The sequence below is a fragment of the Zonotrichia leucophrys genome, chromosome 4 (genome assembly GCF_028769735.1).
Source record: "Zonotrichia leucophrys gambelii isolate GWCS_2022_RI chromosome 4, RI_Zleu_2.0, whole genome shotgun sequence".
NCBI lineage: Eukaryota > Metazoa > Chordata > Aves > Passeriformes > Passerellidae > Zonotrichia > Zonotrichia leucophrys.
In genome coordinates this window covers 10,195,692-10,215,363 of record NC_088173.1, presented here as the reverse complement: position 1 = coordinate 10,215,363, position 19,672 = coordinate 10,195,692, and the positions used below count along the sequence as shown (strand labels likewise).

Below are 19,672 nucleotides of genomic sequence, written 5' to 3'. Positions count from 1 at the left end.
CTGCCCAACTGTGACAACCATGGTTTAGCTATAGGCTGAATCAGAGCCCAGAGAAACACAAGGTCTTTGGCTTCAGAAATTCTCTAATCTTGCTGTGCCTGTTATTGATAGCTTAGTTGTTTCAGCAGTTTCTGGTTTCTGCCAAATCCCCAATAAGTTATTGAACTTTTGAATGTGTCATATCCTTGATAAAAGGAAAAAGGTCTTCTGCAGCCTGTGTTGCCTTCTGGGATGTCATGGAATGGTTTTGGTCAAACTAATTGTCCATGCCTCTGAGGCTTTGGCTGCAGAAGGAGTAAAATAAAAAAGAAAAAACCACCTTCTGCTCAAAACTTTTCCCTTCATTTTCTTTTAAAGAATGTGGAGGATTTAACAGAAGTTTTAAGTAGCCTGGATTACTTTCCACTATGATTCCTGCCACATAGTTTCTACAGTTAATAAATTGTCCACATTACAGTAGTAAAGACTGCTGGGAAGAAAAGGCATCTGAACCACAGCATAAAATTCCAATTTTTTTGGAGTTGAACATGTAGCTAGACTAGTTAATGGAATGTTTGGTGATCTAGCTGTGATGATCTTCCTTAGAAAGGTTAAAAGATACTAGAAAAATTGTAGCCTCTGTAGGTGTTTAACATCAGTATGACTGAGAGTTAGAGAAAAAAGGGATGAAAAGCCTCAGGAAATAGCCTGCTTCATATTTCTGTCTGTGATTAAGGCATACTAAAGGAAATACAAATTTGGTCCTAATGCTGGACATATCCATAGCTCAAATAAGATGATGAGATACATCTGAAGTATTGATCAGACTCCAGTTTATCTAAGCATTGTCCTTAATGTGAAAGGCATATGTTGGTTTCAAAAACGGAATCATGTATCTACTGCAAACCTCTTGGGAATATTTGTAACCAAATAAGTTGTAAACTGAATTTCTCTCAGGTCTAAATCTACAGACTGAATGCTAACTAGTTATTTATTACTCTAAGTACATACACACCTTTTGAGGACTCAATCGTACACATCCGAGTTCTAGTAACGGATGCTAATCCTGAGAATAGGATGGCATTAAAAAATGCCAAACACATTATGCTACCTTTTTTTTTTTTTTTAGTAAGTGAAACTGTAACCAGTCATTATCAGTTTTACATTTTAGTACTGGGCAACAAAAGATCTCTTTTGAAAACTCCATAGTAATTACCTGTATGACTAAAAGAATTCTTTTGAGAAATTATATAGTAGTCTATGTTTCCTTAGAATAAATAGGGAGAGTCTTCATTCCAAGAGATTTCTCTAGCCAAAGATATGCATTATAGAGTTATATAATTAAGATTTACAAATGCTCCACAGATCTTGTCTCTTTTTGCATTTTTCATGGTGAATTTCAAGTACAGCATATCTTTTGGTTTTGTAAACATTAAGTGATTGCAATTGAATAACTTAACTAATCAAATTCATGGTAGGAAGGGAATGAGTAGAGTTCACTGGAGGTTGAGTTGGCATGTACCGGTTAAACTAGTTTCTCTTGCTGAATTTACAGAAGACTGGATTGCTGACACTGTTCTGTCTGCTTGTGTTCATCCATCTAAATTTCATATAGGAATCACTCCTGAAATATCCTGAAAATTGAATTTTTAGATTTGTTTGTTCTCAATAAGCCATCAATTTTGGCTGACTTGTTTTCAGATGAAAATATCAATTAGGCTCTAAAGCACAATATTTTCTTTACAATTTTAAAATATGAAAACAACTGTTTTAATGATAACATTGCATGGGATCATACACAAAACTAATAGTCTTGGTTTATTCTGCTAAAGGGGAATATGTTGAAGGACTACATGCCTTTTAATTTCAATGGTGTTCCCTGGTGAGGATCTGCTTATCTCTAGCTTAGCAAGTTCCCAAAAGATTGAAGCCAAGCAGAGTTCTATTTGAATTAAAGCTGGAAAAAGATTAAGAGGACTGAAGTGTTTTTCTTTAGCTTGGTTTCATTTTGTAGTGACAAGCTCACTGGTAAAAGGAGACATAGAAAAACAAGCCTATAGATACAACAGTTTAGTAAATACAGATGTAAATATTAGAAAGTCACATCAAACTGGCAGCATTAAGCAAAATGTGTGTTTCTGGGATGTTACTGAGTAGATTTATATGCATTCTTTAAACGGTACAACATGTTTATGTATTTTTTATAAAGAGTGCTGTAAACATCCTTTACTTGGGAGGAAATTATGTGATTAGACCTTGCAGGACATAAAGAAGTCAAATGGACTAACACAGTTTTTGGACATGCGTAGTTTTGTAGATTGAGTGAAGGGAGAGTCTGCTCTACTCAAGTATTTGGAATTCTGCTTTTACCTCTGATTCATCTTTCAAGACCTCTGTATCCAGGATATACACAATTTCTTGGGATATGTGCACTGAAATAGAGCTAGTGTATCTCTGCAGATCAAGTTTTTGTACTTTGGGAGAGCAGAGAAAATGGTACTTGGCAAGAAAATGAGTAATCTGGAGAAAACATAGCTTTCTGAGATAGCAGTCTTTAACTTAACAATTGTTTCTCTAGAGTAAAAAAGAAAAGATAAAACCAGAATGTTCTGTAAAAATAGATTATATCTTTCACACTATTTACCTGCTTTTAATCCTGACCATGAAACCAGAGAACCAGAAGTGTGGAGTATTGCTCATCAGTTTTTGGAAATTGGGTGGCCCCCTTTTGTATGTTCAAACACAGACCCATTCTCATTTGCTACTAGGAAAAACTCATTGAAATCCAAATAGTTCTAATCACAGATGTTAACTACAAAGACAAGAATATGACTAGTTATAATGTAACATACATGATATTTTCAAGTGAAATTGCTTCTAGTAGGAAATTTTATTGTATTTAGGATTAGTTCTAGGCTTCAATCCAAACAGACTGTGGTCTGCTACAAGCTACCAGGTGTTTTATGCTCTCACCTTTCTGTGCTTAAGGTGCTTGTCTGTGTATTTAACTTTGCTTCTAAACTACCAAGACCCCCTAACTCTAATTGTCACCTATTGATGATGAAGGAAATTGAAAACCTGATAATGGCCATTTGTAAAGGGACTTGCAGAGTGAGGGAAGTTAACTACTTATGCAAAAAGCAGTTGTTGTTTCTTGGTTATCTCAGTGAAGTCACACCTATTAGCAAGAATTGTACCCCAAAGATAAATCCCTCTGCTGTGGGCTGGCTGTTTCTTGGCTGTTGCATTTGCTGTAATTCTAAGATGATAGCTGGAAAATGAAGCAAGCAAGTTCTCCTGCTTTCTGCTAATCTGAAAAACAGCTGAACTCCAAGATGATGTTTTAGAAATCAGAAAAATATGGTGTGTTTCTGTGAAGCCATTACCTTATTGTTAATTTTTATTTCATGTCTCTTGTCTCTTCACTGGCTGTAGTAGATACTGTTGTTTTTTTTACCTGAGTATTAGGATGTGCACCATGCTTAGGAAACACAAATGCTGCACTTTGACTCTTCCTTTTCCTTTTGATGTCCCTTGATTTCAAGAAACAAAGCAAGAAGCTGTCAAGTTTTTCTTGGATTTTATGTAGTTTCTCCAGCTGGCTTGCTGTTTCTCAGGGTATATTTTAAGACATATGAGTTTGGAAAAATACAGGTGTGGAAAGAAAGTTGTCAGAGATTTCTGTGTTTTAATTTATGGTGATTTTTGCTTTTTTTTTAAAGTTTTTTTGCATAATGTGACTAGATTATGGCAGCTGAAGTAAACTGAATCTAGTGGCTTTTTGTGGTTGTTACCTAAGCCTATACAGCACATACAGAAAGAATTGTATGTAGTGATGAAGGTTCCTTAAAGTCAATTCAATCAGGGTCTCTCTGCTGTTTTTGTAGTGCCTGGCTGACACACCAAGAACATCTGGGGAGAGCTTGGACTTGCTGTCTGTTGCTTAAGCAACTTATTCTTGTTGCTGAAGCAACTTATTCCTGTTGCTTAATCTTGAGAACCCATATGCGTATTGTGTTTAAATATTTCTGTCTTAGAAAACAGATGGGTACTACTGGTGGGTTTTATATTTGTTTAAGTTAAAATATTAGGAATTAAAGCTTCTTATAAGATGAACCTAGCAAAACCAGGTTTGTTTAGAAAGCAAAACAATGTGTTATATGTATATCATAATTTTTATTTTTCTGGAAAAACATCTTGACACTCCAACAGAAGTCAAACTTTGTATTCGAATGTCTTAATAATAATAATAATCTACTCATGCACTGAGGAATCTTGGATAAAAGAATACTTGTGCTTTTAACACTATATTAATATAAGATCAGAATGAGAAAATGTTGAAGAGTATTTCTAGAAAAATGTGTTAACCTCATCTTAGGTGGCTAATATCAGCACTAAAAAAAAATTATAACTAGTGTCATTGACTTGATTTCCAGCTAGAAAGGGAAAAAAACAGCAGTCATTCTGTGCAGAGAATTCTGATACAGAAGAACTACATTTTTTATTTATTTCTTTGTTTCCCAAAGATAATTTCTTGTATTTTTCTTTATATATATTCCTTTCATTTTTCATCTTTCATCTCTTGCCCTGAGATAGTGTATATTAGTTACAAGTGCTCATTCTGACACAGATGCAACTGATTTTACTAGATCACTTACTTCAGCTGTCACCAGCTGTCACTATTTATGGTAAAGCTGTCAGTCCTTAAAGATAAAAAATAATGTTTTCAGTACTCTTAGTGATAAAGGTAATGAGTTACAGAAGAAGAAAATATAAAACCTCATGCAGTGGTTAGCCTCAAACTTTTGTCTTGAGGTAGAAAAGTTTAATTAATCCTTATCAGCAGCGCATTATGTCAGTGATTTTGTGGTGATGCACAAAAACCTGCTTTCTTAAGTAGTCTCAGAGCTAAGTCTCATAAACCAAAATAGAGCATGTTTTTTGGGATGAAATCACAATGATCAAAATTGAGTGTTGGCACATAGCAAAATTGCCATGGCATCAAAATTGTGGTCACATAGGTCTACAATGAGTGGCTAGACCGTGGTATTTCTCTGATTCTCTGCAACAAACACTCACAAGACACAGTGGGGGCGTGGAGGCAGGCAGCAAGTTAGAGTAATTAAGATTCTAGTGACAATAAGCATGACACCACAGAGAAAGTCAGATTAGGGAAGTCAATAGCTTGTGAAAGTGGATGATAACCAGTACCTCCAAACAGCAACATTGCAAACAGTTTCTAAGTGATCTTGTGTTCTAGTTTGCCTATGCATCTTTTTGCTTTTCCCGTCAAGCTGATAAATGATGATTTGGAAGAAGCAAGATTTGCTTGGTAGCATTCTTGATTGGCTAATTTTTTCTGCTGTCACTCTGGAATAAACCAGCACATCTCTTAACTAATGGATCTGATAGACATTCTGACAGTCCAATCAAGGAAGATCAACTGCTAAGACAGATCTGCAATTCAGCTTAATAACTACTGGTTCAAATACCAAACTTATCAGAGAATGTTTTTAATTTAAACTAACAAATAGTTAATAATGGTGAACTTCTGTATGAAATTATAATATAGAAATGTGGAAACTCAAGTATTTAAGTGACATACTGTTTATTCCTTAAACTCTTCTAATTTGCTTGAGTTGGAGTTACTCAGCCACCAGCTTGTACTACTGTATCTGCAGATGATCTTGAATCAATCCAATCTTTCATGGTCTTCAGACCATGAAATTTCATTATACTATAAAAAGAGTCTGTTTGTAGAATATGGGCTAACATGTTTGTAGCACTCCTTCCAGATCATGGCAGCTCAGAATTGAAGGCTTGTAGCAGTCAGGCAGCCCATGCAGTCTTGGATGCTTTCAGTGTTTCTTACAAGTTTTACCTCTCATGCTTCTGTCTTTCCCATCCTTTTTTCAGCAGCTCTAGCTGCCTTTCTCTTTTACTTTTCAACAAGGTCATTTTACTGTCTGACTTGCATCAGTTTTCTTTCTGGTCTGTTCCTTCTCTCTAACCCAGCTCTGTACACCAGCGTTGCTACTTTTGGGGGTAGAGACAGATATTCTCCTAAGGGCTGTAACACCTACAGGTCTGACCTTTGGAAAGTTTATATTACGTTCTGTTTCTTGCCTCCTCACACCTGTGCTGCAATATTGAATAGTTGCTTTCCTTCTGTATGCTCTCTGTGGCAAGCACAACAGTGCAGAAAAGTTGAATGATAGCCATGTATAGGTCTTGGAAGAGGTTTATTTGTTTATAAAACTGAAAGTGTAGTATATGTATATACTTTAAACAAGGTATTATTTACCTATATGCAAACCTTTTTTACACTTGTATGTGTTACAATTTCATCTGATAAATATATATTTCTATGGGATTTGCACTGGTAGGAAAAAAAAAGTTAAATTGTGAAATATTGGGAACTGTTTGCAGAGAAATAGAGAACATGTTTGGCTGACACTGCAGCAAAGATGACTAGAAAGAAGAATAGAGGAGTTGTGTACATGTGGTCACACAAAGATTTAGTTTTCATTTAACACTTTTTGTCTGATTTTTTCCGTTTTTCACTCAGAAATGTTTTCTAAGTACTCAGTTCAGGCATTTTTCTAGTGCAGTATAATACCTCATTCAGTGGTTGTTCTGGCAAAAGCTTTTAAGGACTTGAAAATTTAGTAATATATCCCCATAGATAAACCTTCTATTGCAAGCATTTTTGTAAAGCTTTTCCTTTAGGACTACTTCACAGCAGAAATTGGTTAAGTAGGATTTTTATAATTCTATAGCTAGAGATAGATACTAGTATGTTGTAAGAAATACTTCTGGGGTTTTTTGGAGTATGACACTGTCAATTTTAAAGGTATGCGTACTTATGGTTCTCTATTTTCCTTCATAAATGGCTGTGAAAATTGCAGTGACAAAAATGGAGAAGTAGCAACATTTTCCTGAAGATAAATATCTCATTAGTGAAGAACAATACTTTTAACTGTCCTATTCTTAGCTGATGTAATATGTGTACAGTTTCAGTCTCCAGTTTTCTCTATGGAGTTTATGAATTTCATTTTTAGTAATTTAATTTTTTTTTCATTGTAGCCATGGAAATTTGTATTTCAGCCCCACACAATTTGGATCTCTTTCTGTACGGATTTAAATACCTCCATGCAATATGTTAATCAGGATGATGTTGGTTCTTAAAGTCTCAATTATGCTGTCAGTACTTTTTGTAATATTTCAGCCTTTGCTCAAAGTATATCTAATAGGTTAGTAGAAATAAAGCCTAGTAATACAATTTTAAACAAGAGGAATTTTTTCCTTCCTAACTTGTCCTAGTTCAGCAAAATAATGCCTTTTTGTACGTAGACTTCATTTACCACCTCCAGCCCAACTTTTCTCACAATGTATGTCATTTTCCTAGATTTTTTTTTTCCTTAGCTTTCCTTAACAGTCTCTTTTTATAGTATATCCTTTTGCTCAGGATAGAGCTTTTCTTGTTTTCTTTTCATTCCTGCTGGAAGCTTGATCTTGCAGCTGACACAGTTTACAGTGAATCAAAATGCTTTGTGCAAACTTGTGAATCCTAAATTCAGATTGTTTTCACTGTATTTTAGTTTGTATAATTGCAAATGCCTGAGCAGCCCAGATATCCCACCAGGATTGAATAACTTCTGACATTCCTGTGGTGGGTATTGCTGTTTAGATTTACAGATGGTGAAGCTGGATTTATCTGCTTTTTAGTCTGAGTTCAAAATAATTAAATATAAAAAACACCACCCACCAAACCATTGAATCTGAACGTTTCTATTTTGATTAAGAATTGGAATGCACAGGACAAGTTTTCTCCTAGTTCCTATCTCAGTAACAATTGATGATTATACCAAACAGCTTTCACATTGCAAAATATTTCAAATAGAAAATAAGTAAAACACTCTGTTTAAAAAAAGGAAAAAAAATGTCTACCAATCAAAAATTAAATTAGCCCCCCACTTTAAAAAAATTTTGCAACAAAATAAAGCTGTAAAGGGAAAGAGCTACTCTTCTGCCACCTTTTTTTTTTTTTTTTTTTGTGGTCATCACAAGTTTTAAAACTGATTTTCATTATCATTTGTGTTTGAAAAGCTCATAGTGGATAAATTTGTCCCATGAGTTAAAATGAAGATGTGAAGCAATTGAACAGGTTCCTACTTAAAGTGAAGACTGATGGTGTTTTGTGGGTATTTTTAGCAACAAAATACTCAGTTCTTCTCTTACTTTTATTTTCCATTTCTCACTACTTACTGTGTCAAGTGTTTATAGAGATATCAGCTAAAACAATATGAGTTTAAAAGTAAGGAAATTTAAGACCATGAACTTCAGAACTGTGTGTGCAAATTGGGTTAAACTGCCATGATAAAAGCTTCTGCCATGGTCCTAGTTTCTGAGGAGGCTAACAAAAAGTGAGAGTTGGTTTGTCTAATTTTTTTGCTATCTATGTATGATTAAAGTATTAAAATAACAAACCATGGAGGAGCAAGTTTTCATTGTAAAAACTGTTTGCTCTTGCATTTTACACTTTATTCTTAAAAAGGTTAGGAATGGAGTTTTGACTGTTTCTAAACAAATTTCTATTATTTAAATTAATTTTACTCTTTCAATACAGAAATATATATTCAAATCCCTATCATTGTAAATTCTAAATCCATGTGCAAATTTTTTACACAGGAATTATAAATATTCTTTTTCTTTTCCCACTGCATTCACTTGTTTTTCTAGTTCAAGTTTCCTTTTTGATGTTATATTGGTGCTCGGTTTCACCTTGCAGAGATTTTGGTAAAATAAAGAATTTGAAAAGAAAGTGCCTTAAACATCACTGAAGTACTTTCATTGCCATCACCATGGCAAATCTGCTGAATGGTTTTAGCAAGTATGAGTTTACTCCACAGCTAGACAGTAAGCACTAGAATCTTAGTAAGAAACAATAGCATTTAAAACAGTGATGTATTAAATTAATTTCACTTACTGCAGCTTCTACCCAACATGATAACAGAATTTAAAAAAAAAATTATTAATTGAATTACCAAAGGAAAGAGCATGCTGACTCTAACTTTTTTTATTTCTTCTCACAGCGTGGTCTTGCTTTCTGTTTGGAATGATGCAGTCTGAAACTCCCTGTGAAACAGAACTGTCTGCCTGAGATATCTTAAATCCATTAAAAATATTCAAGCAGGCAACTGGTTTTGCTCAGCAGGATTTAAAGGGCATTGTCAAGAAAATAGAAAATTCTAAATTTATCTAATTTTCTGTTGAAGTGAAGCCATATCTCACAAAGAGGAAAGTATGCCACATTTACCAATGTCAGAGCTTTTGCTTTTGACCAAGTTAGCCTTATATAGGGATATTTAATCAATGAATCTGCAGAGAAGATAATTCACTTGTTATCCTTTATTTAAATTGGGAGCAGGATGATTTCCATAGGTACAAAATATCCACTGATGCAAATAAAGTCAGCACAAATTATAGGTGTTTCCTAGGGCTGATGATACAGCCACAACAGTTTAGAAGAAAATATATACAACCCTGTTAAAAAAATACAGCAGAAGACAATGTTGTCAGATTCTGACAGAGACAGCTAGACAAAAGTTATTTCCATCTATTATAATTCTGAAGCCCATAAAAATTGCTACATAAAATACTTTGGTTTGCTTGCTTTGCATCTTTGCAAAAAGTATTTTAAAAATCCAGAAAAAAATGCATATACCACAGCTATGAATTTAGAAACAAATTGCTTAAGAAATTTTTCTGGCTGCTTGCCAAGAAAAAATCTTTAAGCTTTCCTATTCGATGTCTGTTGCTAGCAGATGAGGTTCAGTTCTTGTTTGAATTGTGTTCTCTGCTCTGAAATTCTTGGCACTTCTAAAAATAGTACTTAGTCTTTCCTGAGCTGTGAATCCTCTGTTGCCTGCAGTTCTGATGATGTACTGCACTCCTGGATATTTCTGTGACGGGAAATCTGACAATCCCTTTTAAAGTGAGATCATCTCTGGTTACAGACAAAGTATGTAACCTTTGCCTCCCCACCTTAGCTAGGGATGGGCAAAACCAAAGTTAGATTACATTTATCTTCTATCTCTGTATTAAGTTGAATGCAATTATTCTGTTCCTTGTCAGCTTTGTCAGAAAGAAGGAAACAGAGCTTCATCCTGGGGCCTTTTCCAAAGAGATTAACACCATTTCATAGAGTTGCACAATACTGTGTGTGTTCAGAGGAGTAATTAATGCCATTAAACAGTGACAAACAGTACTTTTTTAGTTAGAATTTTTAGTTCTAAAAATTCAGTGAAGCACCGCTAAGCTCTTGCTATGAACTTGCTCTTTTGCTGTTACTATGTATTTCAAATATTCAACGCTGACAAAGTAACTGGATATGTAGATTTAGAGACGAAAGTTGAGCATTTGAAAATCAGACAAGGAATTTAATAATATTTTGTATTTGAACACCTGCCCAAATAAGGGCTGGCTTTGTATTTTTCTGAGATAGCTACCCTTTATTTAGAGAAACAGAACACCAAAAATCAACCAAAGACAAACCCTGCAAAGATAGAGATTCCACAATGCACCTGTGCAATCTATCCTCTTAGTTCTTTATCTCTTCTTTAAACATATTTCCCTAATGCCTAATCTAAGTTCAAACATGATCCCTTTCTTTTACGGTCGAGCATTGACAAGGTTTGGTTTCTCCTAGTAGGTTTCTCTGTATTTGAAGACTCTAGTGTGATCTCTTGTCAGACCTCCCTTCCATTCCAAGCTGTCCAGACAGGGACTCTCACCATAGTGCCTGTCCTCATAGCCCAGTTCTTGATTCCTGTGAGCTGGAACAAGGTGCAAAAGGAACACTCAATGTACGATGGTTCCATCCTCCTGGACTCCTGAATATATTAGTTCTGCTTGTAGTTTTAAAGAGCAATGGAGTGAAAATCGAAGATGAGACTCTTGCTTTTACTCATAAATATCAACTTCTTATTTTCCATGTATTTATTGAACCAAGAAGTTCTGAGTTAGTTGCAAGCTGACAGCAAGATGTTATGGTGCATTTCTTCTACAGCACTGATCTTCTCAGATTGTTACCTAGAGACATTTTGAAAATCCTCTGTAGTTGTGCCTTAAGATGGGACAAAAATATCTTCAATTTCCTGGCATAAATCAATCTGATGGGAATGTTATTGCAAATAACCATATCATAACAGAACATGTGCTGATGTATCTGCAGAACTCATACCTTTCTATCAAGCACAGCCTCCTTAGTTTTTTGCAAGATAAAAATTATATTAACAGACTTATGTATGCTGGTCAGGGTCTGGCAAAAATAATATTTGTGAATTTGCCTTAGGAGGGAATGTACCAATTTCATGGAAATATATTCTTATCATGGTAGAAAGAGTTCCTTTTAGTGGGAAGGGAAAAAGGAAAAAATAGTATAGAATTTTCTGTGATATTATACTAACAGGCTTTTCTCTGTTTTCTATTTGTAGTTATTATTTTGCAGTGCTTGAATGTTCCTTTTTCTTCTTATATGGGTTGAAATAACATTCTTGACACTTCTCTGGAAATCTGCGTGCATTTGTAATTTGACTTTGTACTTGTTTGAAAAGGCCAATACATTAGTTTGATACTGTGGGTGGTTACTAAAAACCCACCCCCAAACAAGTGAAGAAGATGAGCTTGTGTTTGACCAGGTTATTTTGTTCCCTGCTAACTCTCTGTAAGTGCACTGATAACTGCTGCACAGCTGTCCAGCAAATGCAACAACCACTTGGTTAATCAGTTGAAAGTTAACAAAGAAGCAGTTGTTGTTTGCCATTCTCCACAATGGACAACATACCTCTTCCTATATCTGTCTGACTTAGCAGCAGTTCTCTAAACGTGTAGGAAAAACAAGGTGTTTGCCTCATGAAGATACAATGGCTTCTTCCCCTAGGTTTTCATTGTGCTCTTTGGTACGATTTTAGTCTTCAGGATTCTGGTCGCTTCTATCTTCTGATTTAATTATTTTTAAATAAAAATTGCACTGCTACCACAGCAATTGAAAGTGAAGTGACCTGACTAATGTATGGTATGAAAAGAAAATGCTAGAAATACCACTTGTTCTCTCTCATTTTCTGTTTCCAAAATCACATTTTCTGTTGTATCCTCTCGGGTCTGCCATGATAATCTGTTGGGGTGCTGATAAAATCCATATATTAGCAAAACAATGATCAGAAAAAGAGGAAGGTGCTGCTTTGAAGGAGTAGTCTCTGAAGCTAGCCTCGTGCTCTATTAATTATCTCACTGTGGTAGGTGACCCTGGCTGGATGCCAGGTGCCCACCAAAGCCATTGTAAGAGTCCACTCCTGGGCTGGACAGGGAGACAATATAGAACAAAAGAAAGATGGGAATGGGGATTGCAGTCAATTGTCTCTGTTGTTCCTTCCTCTGGGGAAGTCCTTCTCCTCTCTCCACTTGCTAGTGCTGTCAAAGTTGTTTGGTTTTGGTTTTTTCCCTTATTAAGTGTGTTATCCCAGAAGTGCTACCACCATTGCTGATGGGCTTGGCCTTGTTCAGTGTCAGGTCCATCTTGAAGCTGGCTGGCATTGACTCAGTTGGACATAGAGGAAACTTGTCCCAGAAGTCACCCCTGTAGTCTCTGTTCTGCTCCTGCCCATCCAAAAACCTTGCCTCACAAGCCAGTACCACATCCCTGGGCCTGGGTTCTCCATGGTTTTTGCAGCTGTCAGACTGGAGCAGGTTTAGCAGGCTGCCTAGGGTGGCAGCTGTGCTAATGCCAAAACACAATCAAATGCTGTTATTTCCTTCTGTATTGTTACCAGGGGCATTGGTACAGCCCCAAAGATCTTTCAAATGAAATTGAGCGGAGGCTTCTTTTTTAAGAGCAATGATATTTCTTCCATTTCCATGCAACAAATTTCCCTTTTGACTGGAACAAATTATGTAGTTCTCACAGCATAGAAAAATGAAAGAAATGTCAGGGCTATTATCCAAGGTGGAATTCAATTCTTACCTTTTCTATTACAGAAATTTGTATCAGAACTGCTGTCTCTTCTATGGAGGCAGTGCTTACTGAAAATAAAGCGGTACAGTTCAAATGAAATTGCTAATGATTTTATACACAAAGGCTGGTTGGGAAAATATGACTTAGTAAGAGATGATTCTCCTTTAGTCAGAAGTAGTTACTCTTATTCCATACTAAAAAACATGCATTTATATCCTTTTTCCTTAGAGCATTCAGTGTTATACTCAATTGTTCACATTATCTAGGAGATCTGCATCTGTCCTGTAGACTCTTTCTTGAAAAGCCAAAGCTGTATATATGTATGAATGGTTCATTCTATCACAAGGGCTTACTACAGGGAAGCCACAGGTAGTTAAATGTATTTCCTATGATTTGGATTTACTGTGCTCCTAACAAGAGCAATGTAACTGCTATACACTAAAACATTCAGTGTATGCACCTAAATATTAACAAGCAGAAAAAAAACCCAGACCAAATTTGTACAAAATCTACTCATTTTTATTTGTCAGGCATAATACGCAAATTTCAAAAATGTTTCAATAAATTTTGAATGCTTACACAATTTTTCTTCTTAGGGGAGTGAGTGTGGGATGGAGAGATTTTCTAATAACCTCTTTTCCAATATTTTCCCTTTAGTTTGACATAATCTTTGCATTGGCCAACAGGGTGATTCTGTTCTGAACTTAACTGGCAGGTTATTCTATTTAATCTACTGTCAGAAGTCATGCATTTAATTTTCTGTAAAGCTGAGTTAGTTTTTTTATATCTATCAATTAGCTCTTGTCATCTTTTTCATATCTATCTATCTACGGCTAGCTAGTGAGATATATATAGATATATATATGTGTATATATATGTATATATATATGTGTGTATATATATTTATCTTGCTGTGAGAAACTTAAAAAGCATACTAGTACAAACAGCAATGGACATCAATTGATCCTGGAAAGCAATGGAATTATTTTGGGACAGACCCTTGTGATGGAAAACAATTAAAAAGAAATTTATATGCCCCTCCCAACACTGCCACTTCTGTTGACTACATTACTTTGTAAATGCTTCTGTATCATTAATCTTCCTGCAAATAATTAAAAACTATGCATTTTGTCTACAGCCTAAACCACATTAACAATAAATACATAAATGCACAAATAGAATGGAAGGTTAGATAACACTGGTGTACCTCGGATGATCTGCTTTATCCTTCTCCAGATCCACTAATTGATTCATTCACATGCACATGTGGTCCTCCAGTCTGAGCAAGCCAAGGCTCTGGGTGAGTGCACCTTCACAAATCACTACCCATTTCTTTGTGAAGCTAACTAGAAGGACAAAATCTGTTGTTTTGTTGTGGGGCGGTTTTTTCTTTTCTGTGTAAAGAATAATGAGAATCTGATTCTTCCTTTGAGGCAATAGCATTGACAGTCAGTATTTTCTTTTCAGAATAGGAATTAGTTCGAAGAAAATGAAAGCATATACTTGAATATGTGCTTCAAAAAATGTCTAATGAAAGTGATGAGAGGAATTAACTTCACTGTAGTGGTCAATGCTTTTTTAATGAATAAAGTCCTGCAGTTATTTCCCTTTGAAACTGAAGTATATCTGAACTTTTTGAGGAGTGGAGGAAGACTTGAAACAAAATCATGGGTATGTGATGAACAGTGTGAATTTCTCACATCTCCTTTTTATGAGCATGAATGGCTCTTTTCTTCTAATAACTTTGATTCTATTCATTTAGGAAATTTTCACTACCTCAAAGCGAACTTCATTCCTTTTCAAATTACTTCTCTTAAAAAAAAAACAAAACAAAAACAGCGCAACAAACCGGTATATCCCTACCTTTGTTTCCCTTTGCAAATATTTATTTCTCTAAAATTCTGAATACATAATAACCCCAAATTTATTTCATATTTACCTCATGCACAGACGGTGCACACTTATCCAAAGTATGCTACTGCTCCCTGGTTTATATGAAGCTATGCAGGATGTTACAGTCTTCACAAATACAGCACCTTAGAGATATAGAACCAAAATAAAAAACATAGCCTGCAGTCACAGACAGTAAGCCCACAATGGGTGCAAAAATGCACAGTGTTGGGTTGACTTTGTCTGAATGCCAGTGCCCACCAAGCTGCTCCATTGCTTCTCTTTTCAGCTAGACAGGGGAGAGAAAATAATATGGAAAATGACAGTTTACTAAAGCAAAAGCTTGCATTTCCCAAGCAAATAGAAAAAAAATAGGTTTATTCTCACTTCCCATCAGTGAGTGACATTCAGCCACTTTCCAGGAAGCAGGGCATCAGCATGCACAGTGGTTGCTCCAGAAGACGTTGTGAATAAAGATGTTCATGTTTTCTCCCCCTGCAGAGATATTCTGCCACAATGCAGCAGCCCAGATGAGTTTACCCCTGCGATGCCAATTGCTCTGCTTTCACTGCCGCAGCCACCCCTATAGGGAATCAGCCACCATCCAGGAGTCAGTATAAAGTACAGGCCACTTTTCTCCTTCAGCAATCTCTAGGGCTAGTTAGTTGGCGGTCAGCTGTGCAAGTTGGCTTGACTCACCTTGTGCTTCAGCAGTCTCAATGACTTGTCCTGTGGGACTCCACACTGCAGCTTTCCAATGGTTTCCTACCACAGCAGGTTCCATCAGTAAATACAGCAGAGCCTCTTGCATCTTCTGATAACTCATTACATGGTGGTGCATTTTGGGCATGAGTCACCTTCTCAGGCAAGGCTCCAAATCCCTGCCTCTGGCCAGTCCATAATCTCTTCCAGGATTCCTGGGCAATTGGATTTCCCTAGTCAGGCACTTACTCCACATAGCACCGGTTGTGTGATGTGTTGACAGGGTGTTTCCTGTGAACATCCGGTGTAGCACAGGCAGTTGCAGTGCCGAATTCCCTCCTTCACCTCTGTGAATCACACATTTAACAATCATCATTGAAATCCATATTCATCACACAGAGGTTCCAGTATAACACAATTTATTAATAAACTTACTAATGATAGAAAATTGTGACAGGCTGTTTTGAAGATTGCTAATGATGGTAACTGACTACTAAAGCAAATTTGAAGCAATATACAGGCAAGCTGTAATCACCAATGAAAGCCAGCTTGAGTTAATAATTCAGTGCCCATGGAGGAATGTTCTTATCCAACAGATGTCCCTAGGGAAGAGAGGACAGGTTCAGCCAGTCAGCTGATCCCAGAAGGTACTATGGAGTCTTTACTAACTTCTCCCCATTCTTAACTCACTTTTAGACTATTTCTTTAGGTGGGGCTTGTGTGACTCTTGCCATATACACTTTTGTAGCTGATTGGTATAAAATTCTCTTGCTTTGCTCTTAAAAGATATAATCAATAAAATATAGGAGTGCATACTTGATGAGCGGTGATCTTACTATGGGGAGATGGAGGTGTGAGTTAGTATTACATTTAGATAATAATGAACTGAGTTCATCTGAAGAGACCAACATCCCCACAGTTGGTGGCTCAGCAGCAAGACATGCCCTGGGCTGACAGCTGCTGTGTGCTCTGTCAGACACATGGAACCATCACAGTCCCAGCCCTGCAAGGATTACAGCAGAGCCTGGCTGGGGTGTTTCTGCCCTGCTCCATCCTCTGTTTCATCCCTCAGCATGTGCTTAAGATTGCAGGCTGTAGGGAATGTATGTGAGGAATCATCACAGAATAGATTTTGTGCATGTCAACTGCATTCCATTCAGAAAGTAGCAGCTGTACTTCACCCTATCATTTGCATACTGTTATAACTTCTGTTAGAATGGGAGTATAATTTCCCAATTTTCTAGTTTTACCTGCAGTCATCTTCCCACAGACATGTTTTATGCATTCAAAAAAGGCTCTATAATAATCCTTATATTGTATCATTACACAGGACCATTTTAAGTCTGTATGTACTAAAGTATGTGATTGTTTATTTGGTAATATTGAAGAGAGTATGAAAAATACCAGACCTGGAAGAAAAAAAACAAAAGAGATAAAAGTAACTTATTTAAATGAAATCTAAGTATAGTCAAATATTTTTCCTCTTGTTCCAAGAATGTGATTTATCTAACCTGCTTCTAATGCATGCGATCTACTGAAAATTTACTAATGAAAAGGATGTATGAGCATCAGATGGCCAGTTCACCTATGCATACCATCTTAACAATGATTTTGGGGACTCAGCATAAAGAAAAGGATTACAGAAACACAAGAGCAAATCTAGACAGAATCACTGAAAAACTCCTGATCAGTGTTTCTGCACAAACTTTTTCTTTAATTTGATAATTACTTATGCAAGGTAAACCCATGCCTGTTTGGGATAAAATATAGGAAGATGAAGTGTTACCAATCTAATTTATCCTTTGCTTTAATCTTGAGTGGCAAAGCCACATGCTTTCCTTTGCCTGCAGCACTGTAACATTTTAGTGTCGTTCCATATCTCTGCGGTGCATGTAATAGAAAAACTTAATTAAACTGCATCTGGCTTCAGGTGGTCACACAGACTACATCTAAGAGATTTGGCATTTCAGCTTACTTAAATATCTTCAAGTACTAATTTCTTCTTTATCTTGATAGATACAAGGTAGCATGGTGTTTGAGAGCCATCTAGCATGACTGAAAAACGCATGATGTGTCTTTGTACGTTCAGTAGGTAGGGAGTTCATGAGGTGTGTGCATCAGATAATTTCCCGTGGCTTAAGTAATTAAATCAGGTTTGGAATTTCTCATTCAAGTACATGACTTCTCTCCTGCCAAGGGTTGTTGTAGGAATTTTTAAAACCTTATGTGTTTCTGAAGAAACAGTTGAGAGAGTTGTAAATCTAATCAGCATGCCAGCTGCAAAAATATTGTCTTGCTAACTCTCTATAATATCTTTCTGGCTATGTGTTCATACAGGAGATTCAACATAGAGAATTTTCTATGTAGAAAATGTGGTAGTATTGTTATAATGCCAAAGCTCTGAAATTATTCTATTTTTTTTAATATAATATTTGAACTTGAAATGAAAGTCAACTACTTCATTATTCATTGCTTTTCTACTTAAAAAAAAAATATCTTCAAACAAATCACAGAGTATTTTGATTTTCATTTAGTGTCCTGCTGTCATTACATTGCATAGGTTCCATATTGCTAGAGTTTCATACCTCCTTGATGTTCATTGTAGGCAGCTCCTCCAGGCACTGGCTCTGCCTTGTCCTCACAGCAGCCAACTGGCTTCAGTTCCCTCAACCAACCAATCCACTCTTTTATAACACTCCTGTCATCGGCTACAGCTGTAGCCTGTTAACATCAGGCCTGCTCCTAATCCTTAATGATTGGCTCAGCTGCAACTCCTTAGGGGGTAACATTACTTTCTATACTACCTTTATTTACTTATGTTCTATCCCCCCGACAGTGTCCAACTCATGTGGTGTTTTTTTCTGTAGGATTCTGCTTTGGCAAGAGTATTTTAGGTGAAAAAAAAGTATATTTTGACAAGTTTGCTTGATTTTCTTTTAGTAAAAAGCCAATTTTCATAAATGAGATGTTGCTGGGTCTGTGAAGAGCCACGCAGATTCTTTTAAGTAGGTAGAATGGGCATTACAGATTAGACAGCCACATCCTAGTGGAACTTCTTTCCATTTGATTCTCCTCTTTTCCTTCTCTGTTTACTTATGGTTTTAATTTCTTTGAAGGAAACCTAGACAGATTTGATCTCTTGATTCCTTTGTACTATTCACCTAAAGGAGCAAGCAGAAGCTTACCACAGCATGTTTTGATTTGTCTAGGTTGTTCACATCACTTCTTTTAAGAATATGAAACTCCCATGCTTTCGGTCACCATTTTTTTTCAAATTGTGTTATATTTTATTCTACCTCTGAAATAAGAGGAAATATTTGCTACTATATTACATGTGGGAGGAATCAAGGAGAAATCTTCATTTCATCTGCAGGTTCACAGGAAGACTAGAGAAACATGAAACATAAAATGAGCAGTGTATTTTCTTCCCAGAGATCTCTTGCAGTTTAAAGCATCTCTGTTTGGCAGTACGTATAAATAGGAATTCTCATCTGTAATGAGATTCACAGAAATTATTTAATTTCAAAATTTCAGTAAATCTCAATGCTTTAGTTTGTTTCCGCCTAGTTTTACAAAATGTGACCTCAGTAGCTGAGGTAGCCAGGAATCCTACCATTTGACAGACACTATTCCCTTAGAGCTTACTGGGCCAGCCAGCAAAGACAACCCAGAGGCCACATAAATATTTTAAGAATTGAGGAAGCTAATTAATTCTGACTGTATGATGCAGAACATAATATTTTTCCTGCATGTGCTGTACACAGACATTGTGCTTCTGTACATTTCCAGCTCCCCAAGGAGACTGTGGTGAAATAGCAAAGCAAAGATCTGCACTGATTAATTGACAAGTTTCAACAAAATATTTAGTTTCAATTTTGTGTGTCTCCAACCAACCTAATAAAAGGAAATGGTAATTTTAGATACTGCTGTAAAACTGTCTTTTACAATGAACTTCTTAGCAGGTATTCTACTGTTCACAGAAGTCTAGTAAGAATAAATTTTTTCTGGAGCACAAAAACTATTTCTTAAGATTTAGGAGCCACAAAATATGACCATGGGGGAAAAAATATCACAATTTTTCTTGGG

At 36.1% G+C, this 19,672-nt stretch overlaps 1 protein-coding gene and 1 long non-coding RNA gene across 2 annotated transcripts in view; one reads left to right on the top strand and one right to left on the bottom strand.

The window, feature by feature from the left end:
* The window catches only part of SGCZ (sarcoglycan zeta), a 394,721-nt gene that overhangs the window by 107,933 nt on the left and 267,116 nt on the right, over positions 1 to 19,672 (top strand). The gene's annotated exons all lie outside the window — the stretch shown is intronic.
* On the bottom strand, positions 14,934 to 18,249 carry LOC135447279 (uncharacterized). Its single transcript, XR_010440048.1, has 3 exons — positions 18,172 to 18,249; positions 15,584 to 15,933; positions 14,934 to 15,173 (listed from the first exon to the last, which is right to left on the bottom strand). It is a non-coding gene; the product is annotated as an uncharacterized LOC135447279 (long non-coding RNA).